The sequence below is a fragment of the Xenopus laevis genome, chromosome 3S, assembly GCF_017654675.1.
Source record: "Xenopus laevis strain J_2021 chromosome 3S, Xenopus_laevis_v10.1, whole genome shotgun sequence".
Taxonomy (NCBI): Eukaryota; Metazoa; Chordata; class Amphibia; order Anura; family Pipidae; genus Xenopus; species Xenopus laevis.
The window spans coordinates 115,419,743-115,429,615 of NC_054376.1; positions in this window are offsets into that span (position 1 = coordinate 115,419,743).

Sequence of the window (9,873 nt, forward strand, 5' to 3'; positions counted from 1 at the left end):
ATGGAATTCCAAGGTTATTTCTAATATCCTCATATTTTCCAACAAGGGGTACTTTATTTATTATAATACACAAGTTTAAGTGAGTCATGTGACAAAAATGACATCACTACTCACTGTTTATAACTGGTGACTTTTGTCACTAAACTCACCGTTTACAAGGATATAATTTACAAGATATTCATGGCTTTTGTGTATTATAATAATAAAAGGTTGACCTTGATGGAGGTGTGTCTTTTTTAATCCTAACTTACTGTTTAATGGGCTTCCAAGTAATTTAGGCAAGAAAATGCTGGTAACCTTGTTCAGCATACAATGAATAAGGTTTGTGCTTAACATACTTTTTGCCTGTTGTTGGGGTTCCAAACACTTTTTTTTCAGTTCAGTTGCTTTCAGATTGTTCACCAGAAAAAAACTACTTTTTTCAATTGCTTTCTATTTTTTATTGTTTTTCCAAAATTGAAGTTTAAATTTAAATGTTCCTCCCTCTGTTTTTTCAGTCTGGCAGCTCAGTGATCCAGGAGCATCTGAACTGTTACAATTTGCTACATTTAATTGATATATTTCTCAGGACTATCTGTGGAATATTAGCAACTATTGTATCAATTCTAACAGCTGCCTTTAATGAAACTCGGGGATTCTGCTCAGCAGGGACAAAGAACAATGTATCAACTTTAATGTATCAATTTAGAACAGTTACAGAGTCTGTGACACCCCCTCCCCCAGCTGCTTTAGAAAGACATATGATGGTGAAAAATGTAACATTAATCTTTAATATTATAAAAATGGTCAAAATTAGAAAGTAGTAGTTTTTTTTTATTTCTGTACTGAACCGAAAACAACTCCTTTAATAAACATATAAAAAGCATATATATCAGAAACCTCATTTTTTTTCATGCATGTTTATAAAACTGATTTGTCCAAGTCCCATGTCTCCTGAATGTGCCAAGACCAATTATATATAGTTTTTGGAGATTTCTAAATTATATAGATCAAAAACTCCAAGTGGTACACAACCACATTTAAAAAACAATTTTCCACAAACTGGCATACTTCATATTTCAAGGCCAGAAATTCAGCTAACAGTAAGTTTACCCCAATAAACCATATGTTTCTGTTATGAAAACATTATTTAAAATCCCAATTTTCAGTTTGCAGAATCCTATCCCCTATAGGACCTTAGAGACACAGATAAAACAGCCTAAATATGAATGTCAGGGATTCACTGAACAGTTTGATGCCCAATGTGCATTGGGTTATCTTAGCATATGGCATGTAGAGACCCAGAAATATACCTTATACATGAATTCATGACTTTGTGATTTTTAACTACAGTAGAACCGAAATTTTTTATGGGTCCAGGAAAAAATAGTGTTAAATCCAGGAAAATGTAAAGTGAAGGAAATGTATTATGCATTATATGTATACTATATGTATTATAGTAGGGATGCACTGAACTTGAGCCCTTTTTAGCAGCATTTGGCTAAATCCAAAGCCTGGCTGAATCAAATTCAACCCTTAAAAAAAAGTGAAAAATGTGCCCCACGTGCATCAGCAATTTCTACACAACATGAATTTACCGCAGCAAGGATGATTCAGGTTAATTTTTTAAAGTTTTTCTGCATTTCATACCGGAGAAGAGGATTCGGCTGAACCTTAAATGTATCCCTACATTAAGGGGGTTATTTTATTAAAGTCTGATATTTTCTGGTTCTAGTTTTAAAAGGGAAAGTACCAATTTTTGGAGGGGGGGAAATTTTGATTTTATTGAAATTTATTAAACTCCTGCTAAAAGTCAGAATAAAAAATACTCCATCTCAAACCTGCTGAGGTCATGTAGAAGTCAATTGCAGATGTCCCATTTACAAATGGAAGATATCATGATCCGTGCTGGGTTTCATACAATAATCAGAATAATGTGCGGTTTTTCAGGCGATAATCCAAAATAATGGGTGTTTTCAGGCGTCAAATCCAAAAAAACTGTACAATACAGATTTTTTCACCATGTTATCAAATCTTTTGCCCGCACCAGATTTTTTCAAGTTAATTTATTGATAAATTAGGTAAAAATGTGCATGGGAGTTTGGTCAAAGTGATTTTTAGTGAGAAATTTTATTAAAAAAAAAATTCATAAAATGCAAGAAAACTTCAGGGGATGTAAAACTGTAAAAATTGTATTGTAAAAGTCAGAGGATGTAAAATTAAAGCTTCACTGTAATTCAAAAACATACTACGTACTGGCTTGCTCAGCAGGCAAAGGGTTAATCTGATATTTGCAAACTTGTTTTCCCAGCACTTTCCATTGTTTTCTTTTGTGCCATTTTCTAGTTTGTCTATATTTTGTCAAGTATACAGTGTCACACGTGTATAACTCATAGCATTTTGTGTAAGCTTAGAGAAAGTATTCAAGAAAAGAAACAGGAAGAAAAGTTTCCACGTTTGGTTTGGAAAAAGAAAATGAACAACGACCAGGAGATAAGAGTTACAATTAGGAAAATGTGTGCATAAATATAGGCACATTTATTTAGAGAGGTTTTTGGAAACAGTTTTAGAGAACACAAATATGCAACAAAATAGTTTTTGTACATTACAGAAAATTAATCATTTGCTTCCCATTTTTAAAGGAATTTATATTTTAAATATTTCTATAACCTCTTATAGTGGTTTTATGTTTGCAGAATACATATATAGAGCAGTGATCCCCAACCAGTAGCTCGTGAGCAACATGTTGCTCTCCAACCCCTTGGATGTTGCTCCCAGTGGCCTCAAAGCAGGTGCTTATTTTTGAATTCCAGGCTTGAAGGCAAGTTTTGGTGCATAAAAACCAGGTGTACTGCCAAACAGAGTCTCAATGTAGGCTGACAATCCAAATAGGGGCTAAAAATGGCCAATCACAGCCCTTATTTGGCACCCCAAGAACATTTTTCATGGTTATGTTGCTCCCCAACTCCTTTTACTTCTGAATGTTGCTCACGGGTTCAAAAGGTTGGGGATCCCTGATATAGAGAGAGCAGAAGACAAGCCGGCTTTTACTGTTTGTAATGCTGCAAATGCAGCTTGTGGAATGCTGGGACCAACATACTTCCATACACGGTAATAGTGGCCTTGGCACCAAAATCCTTTCTAAAATAAAGTTTTCATAAGGAATCAGGCTGTATTCCATGAGTGGATAGTTCTCCCTTTCTCCCCTTTAAAACTACTTTTGTCCAAATTGAAGGACTGCTATCATGTTATGTAAAAACATAAAAAGTTTGGCACCATGAAAATGAGCATTATGTAACGGTAAATGCAGGAACTGTTTGTACAAGTTATAAGACATATTATTACACTGAAGGGTAAGAGCTGAAAAGCAGGAAGTAGTTTTCTGGCTATTATGTTAGACATCCAGTCACTCCAGCCTTTATACATTAAATTTTTGGCTAACTAACTATATTAGAAACATTTTTTATTTTGCACAGCCTATTTATTTACACAGCTTTTATTTGTACACTGAACTTTTCCTTTAAACCCCTAATTAGTTAAAGGTGCCTACCCTACTTTTAGGGTAAGTCACAATGGGCGTTATGGGGAGAATTAGTCGCCTGGCGACTAATCGCCTCGTCTTTGCAGCGACCAATCTCCCCAAGTGCCTTCCCTCACTCTGCGCTGGCTAAAATGAAAAATCGGCAGCGCTAATCACACGCGGCCTTTCTTTTTCCGAAGTCGTCTGAAGGCAACTTTGGCCGACTTCGGAAAACTAATCTCCGCATGTGATTAGCGCCACCGATTTTTCATTTTAGCCAGCGCAGAGTGAGGGAAGGCGTTTGGGGAGATTGGTCGCTGCAAAGACGAGGCGATTAGTCGCCCCAAAACGCCCAGTGTGACCTAACCCTTACACTACATGAGGGTTTCTAGATAAAGTGGCTGTAGATCAGCAAGATGACTACATGGCAACTTAACTTCTTTATGGACATGGCAAAGGAACAGTAAGATAGGGACATAAAGGTCACCAAATAAAGGAACTGCTCCACCATTTATTGGTTAGTCAGTTTAGATTCTGTATTTTTCAAAATAGAGCCACTTGCACTGAAGCATTTACATCCTTACAGAAATCCTCTTCCGGGTTCAGGCCGCTTTCTATTTCCCATCTCAAGATATCGCTCGTGTGGGGCTAATGTTGGTCCTTTCCTTCAGCAGTGGAGACCGAGAATTATGAATTCCCAGACTGAAGGAAACAAGATTCAAATAATTTATATTGTGTAATTAAAGTTCATTTTGCTTGACCAATGTGATAAAATTGTATTTTGAATATTTTTTTTTTTGGGTGACGGGTCCCCTTTAAGTTTATACAATAATTGATACTTATCTCTATGTTTGATACCGGCAGGTCCCATATTATAGGACAAGCCCTCTCCTGGAACCTGGCCTTCAACTCTCTCTCATGAGTTTACTAGATAATCGGTAAGAATGCTTTTTTAGCCAGATGGTGGTCACAAATTGAATTAACTCTCGTTTCACAGGCCACTTGACACCTCAATTACATCCACCGAACACAGATATATCTTTTGCACCATGGCCTGCCAGATCCACGTTTGTCCTCCCATGCTGGCCAAGCCTTCATCTTTAAACCTTTCTTATATTGACAGTAATCAGTTATACTGTGTGCTCTGTACAAGAAGCGTTGTCATCATGTGATGTGTTTCATAGATAGAAGAGGTTTATGTCTCCATATCACCATGCCATAATAAAACAATGGTCTTCCAGTTTGGGGGTGTTATTTTGTTAGACACCCACAAGTGAAAATAATTGCTAACCTTGGATCTCAATTCATTTCACTAAAAAATGCACTAGCCTGGGGCATTAATAAGTAAAGCACCCTGCCACAGTGTTCTTTCATTTTGCAGGGATCCCTTGGCTGTTCCTGAACTCATATTTATGAAGTAATGTAAATTTCCAGAGCAAGCAGTTCAGGATAGCCAGGGGGTCTTTGGGAAAGGCAGAACATGACAGCAAGGGGCTCAATGGAAGAGCATCCCATGTACAAATTTATTGATTATATTTGCTAGAGGGGGGTGCCTAAAAATGTGCAAACCCTTGTCTATAACACTTTTCTTTCCTTCTGCATTGTATAATAGCCTACTGTCTTACTGTGGCACTATATACTGAAGTTTATGCCTGTAATTTGTCTTGATATAATAGAGGAAAATGCTGATCCAGGATATGTCTACTCCCCCCTTTGAGAGTCATATTAATCTAGGCCAGGGGTCCCCAAACGTTTTACCCGTGAGCCACATTCAAATGTAAAAGGAGTTGGGGAGCAACAAAAGCATGAAAAAGTTGGGGTGCCAAATAAAGGCTGTGATCGGCTGTTTGGTAGCCCCTATGTGGACTGGCAGCCTACACAGGCTCTACTTGGCACTATACTTCCAATACTATATGCTTCCAAGCCTGGAATTCAAAAAATAAGCACCTGCTTTGAGGAAAATGAGAGCAACATCCAAGGGGTTGGAGAGCAACATGTTACTCACGAGCTACTGGTTCTAGGCCAATGCGGCAGAATATACACCGGAGACGTTATCTGAAACCCACTTCTTTTTCTTTTATTTCTGCTTTGTTTGCACATGCAACTCCTATCTTTTATTCCATTGTAATCGCATCGAATTGCACCAATATATTATCAGTGTCTAAATATTTTAAGTGTTCTCCTTGAGCAGCATGATCTATAATTCTGTTGGTATGACAAATGTTTCCTTCCAGTGGGAGAAGGAAATCTCTTGAATGAGATAATGCTGACCTCATCATTTCCTCCAGGACAAAGGATTGTACTGTGACTAAACCAAAATCAAGACAATGCAACAGAAGTACAGACATCAACCCAACAGAAAAGTAGCCAAATAAGGGAATATTGGAACAACTCTATGTATTGAAAATAAATAAATGAGTATTGGAATACTTTAAGTGCACAAAAAAAAAATCATAAATCTGTGTGGTAAAGAAAAGAAGTCAAAATGTGAGTTTTGAGGCAAGTTAAAAGATACATGTGTTTTTTAGATTGATGAGGTGCAGCCGCTAGTGCAGAACCAGTCCCTAAAGGTCCCGGTTATAGAAAAGGGGAACAATGGGCACAGGGAATATTTTTTGCAGTGAGACAAAAACAGTTCAACTTCACATTAACCTGTAAGACAATGATATTCTTTGCAGATCATTTTTCTATTTTTTTGAATGAACTCTTTGCTCTTAAGTTTGAAATCTGGTTGATGGGATCCCAATTAAGCTGGCTGTACAAGGAGAGGTCTCCCAAACACTGGGCTAAATCAGGCTAATGAAACGGTTGTCCCTGGGGCCCACAATTGAATGATACAGCGGGGCTTTGTCAAAAAACACATCAATGTACAATAAAGTCCTCGATTATCTAGATTTTCCAACCTGCTAGAAAGATATCTGCCTGATTTTCTGCAGATATTGCTCAGGCTGGACATTTATTTTGGGGCTTATTTATTAACACTGAGGAAATTTGCACCTGGGCAATAACCGACAGCAACCAATTAAAGGAGAAGGAAAGGTTAAAACTAAGTAAACCTTATCAGAATGGTCCACCTAAATATTCCAGTAAACCCTCAAAGTAATGCTGCCGAGTCCTTTGTCAAAAGAAATACAGCATTTCTTTCCATCTATTGTGTACTCATGGGCTTCTGTATCAGACTTCCTGCCTTCAGCTTAAACCTCCAGGGCTAGGGCTTGAGCATGCTCAGTTTGCTCCTCTCATCCCTCCCTGCTGTAATCTGAGCCCAGAGCTATGAGTGAGCAGGGAGAGACTCAGGCAGGAAGTGATGTCACACCAAGCTAATACTGCAGCTGCTATCCTAAACCAACAGAGAGCTTGTTACTCAGGTATGGTTAAACATTCTCCAGAATAAATATAGCATTCTAGCTTTCCTTCTCCTTTAAAGATTAGCTTTTTTCAGACAGCTGCAAATTGAGCACGGATTGGTTGCCATGGATTACAATCTAGAGAGAATAATAATATTCCCATTGTAATGTTATTACCCAGAACCCTCAGCACACCCTGTGCATCATTAATTAGTAAGGTTGAGTGCAGGGGCGTAACTCTAGAGGAAGCAGACCCTGCGGCTGCAGGGGGGCCCAGGAGATATAGGGGCCCCACAAGGCCCTTTATATAAATTTCAATAAATATTGGTAAAACAGGTCAGCCTTTAGGGGCCTGAAAAATAATTTACTGTGGGGTCTAGTAATATCTAGTGATGCCACTGGTTAAGTGTTAAAAAGGCTCACAAAATATATTTGCTATCAAGTAGTTTTGCCCTGAATTCTATGTATTTTCATTCATGGAACATGATTATATGACAGCAGGCAGCAATTGGTGCTAAAAACATGGGTGTTTTCTGTACAGACTGGGTGGTGACCAATATTGTGGTGCACAAATAAGCCAAATACATTCTCCATAATTACAGCTGGCTTCAGACTCATTAACCCCTGTCACTGACTGCAGAATCAACTGCTCCACAGAATCCACATGTCTACCTTTTCTTGGCCTCAGGCAACAAATGGAGCTGCATTACTTCCAAAAAAAAATCCCACGTGCATGCTTATAGGATAAAAAGTGTAATTTTATTAAATCATTTTTAAAATATCAAACACTCCCCAAATGGAGCCTATCGCGTTTCACGCTTACCTAGCACTTAGTCATAGGCACGGGAGCCATGGCAGGCACTAAAATGGTTGAAAACATGGAGTACTCATATGGGACCTGTTATCCAGAATGCTCAGGACCTGGGGTTGTCCAGTCAATGGGAGAGGTCCAGGGATCAATTTGGCGATGTCTGCAACCTGACATTCGCGTTTTTTTACCATTCAAATTTTTTTTTTTTATCATTGGAATGTAATTCGAGTTTTCGGGTCAATTCAATTAGTCTGACTTTAAAAAATGTAATTCAAATAAATTTTATTTTATGGGAGTTTAAAAAAAAAAAAAAATGTGCCTCTTAGGGGCACATTTACCTAGGGTCGAATATCGAGGGTTAATAAACCCTCGATATTTGACCGTCGAAGTAAAATCCTTCGACTTCGAATATCGAAGGATTTTGCGCTATTCCTATGATCAAATCCTTCGATCAGGAAATTGTTAGGAAGCCTATGGGGACCTTCCCTATAGGCTAACATTGGCCTCGGTAGCTTTTAGGTGGCGAACTAGGGGGTTGAAGAATTTTTTTAAAGAGACAGTACTCAGACTATCGAAAGGTCGAATAGTCGAACGATTTCTAGTTCGATTCGAAGGTCGTAGTCGAAGTAGCCCATTCGATGGTCGAATGAAGCCATATTCGACCATTGGAAATTAGAACTTTTTTTCCTCTATTCCTTTACTCGAACTAAGTATATGGGCCCCCCCCCCCATTTCGGCTTATTACAGCTTTTATGTATTATGAAGAATAAAGCAGTTCATGAACAAGATGGATAAAGGCCCATACATTCTTATAGAGCACAACATTCTTATTCTATACATTGTGCCTCCCAGAGAGAGTAGCCGGGATTGTTATGGAAATAGTCATTGACTTGTAAGTGCTTCTTTCCTGACAAAGCACAAAGAGGCCAACAAATGCCAAGGGCCAGTGAAAGTGCCATGGGGCAGCAGTGATGTCAGGTTGGAAAGTTGTGGTGGGCTGAGGGTCAAGCTGAAACGCAGCCAAAACACCATAATATAGTTGATGAGTCACATGGCAACCTAAATATTTCATTGCCAGAATCAGGAAAATAAAACCAGTAATTATGCCAAACAGAAATGATAAGAGAAAATGTATAAAAAGATCTTATTGAAATATGAACTGTTTTCCCTAGATTATTTACATCAAAATGCCTGAATTTCTAGAGATTCTACATTACTGGTTTCATCTGAGTATTTAATCTAATAGCAGGTTTTCCAACAAATAAAAATACATTCAGGGACATGTGCATGGTAAATAATATCTCACGAAAGAAAGAAATGCAGGACAAATCCACGGCAGTCCTTTTATCCAAAGCCACCCAAATCACCTAAAGGGGCGTTGGATTAGACGTTGACAGTAAGGGGATGAATGAACAATTCTTAATCGGTCATGTTTTTTTATAGTTGATTACTGTGTCTCTAAAGATGCCCCAGTAGCTCCCCATCTTCTTTTCTGCTGATTCACTGCACATGCTCTGTGCTGCTGTCACTTACTGAGCTTAGGGACCCACTCACAATATACAGTACACATAGAATAGAAATGTCACAATATAAGGCCGATTAGTAATTAATACAGATAATTACTACATGGCAGCACAGAAACCTGTGCAATTAGCATCAGAATTTAATAATCAGCAAACCTGTAGCATCATCTTATATTACAGCCAGGGAAGCTCATTTTCTGCTGGATAATTAGTGACGAGCCCTAAGCTTAGCTTCTCAACAGCCAATCAGAGCCCACTGAGCATGTGAGTGTCACAGACACTTTCCAAGATGGTGACCCCCTGTGACAAGTTTGAAGTCCTGGATCATTGCTGCTATTGACAAGCTGAAACTTTAGCCTTGTGCAATAAGTTCACTATATAAAATATGACATTTTTACCCAAATTTATTTTTAAGGTTTAGTTCTCCTTTAATGAATGGGATTTTTCTTGCAACTGGCTGTGGCCAAGAACAAATACAGTGGTAGTTAAGTAGAAAACAACAGTTTAAAAGAATACGTGATGGAGCAAGTGATATGGCAAATATAGAAGAAGAAAAAAAAAAAAAATAATTTATGAACTGGACACATTAGGACATTTTTTGCTTCTGCAACAATTTGTCTGGGGGTAATATAGTGACCCCCTATGGTAAAATATAAGATTATAAATCACGAGGAGCTCCATGACTTTTATACA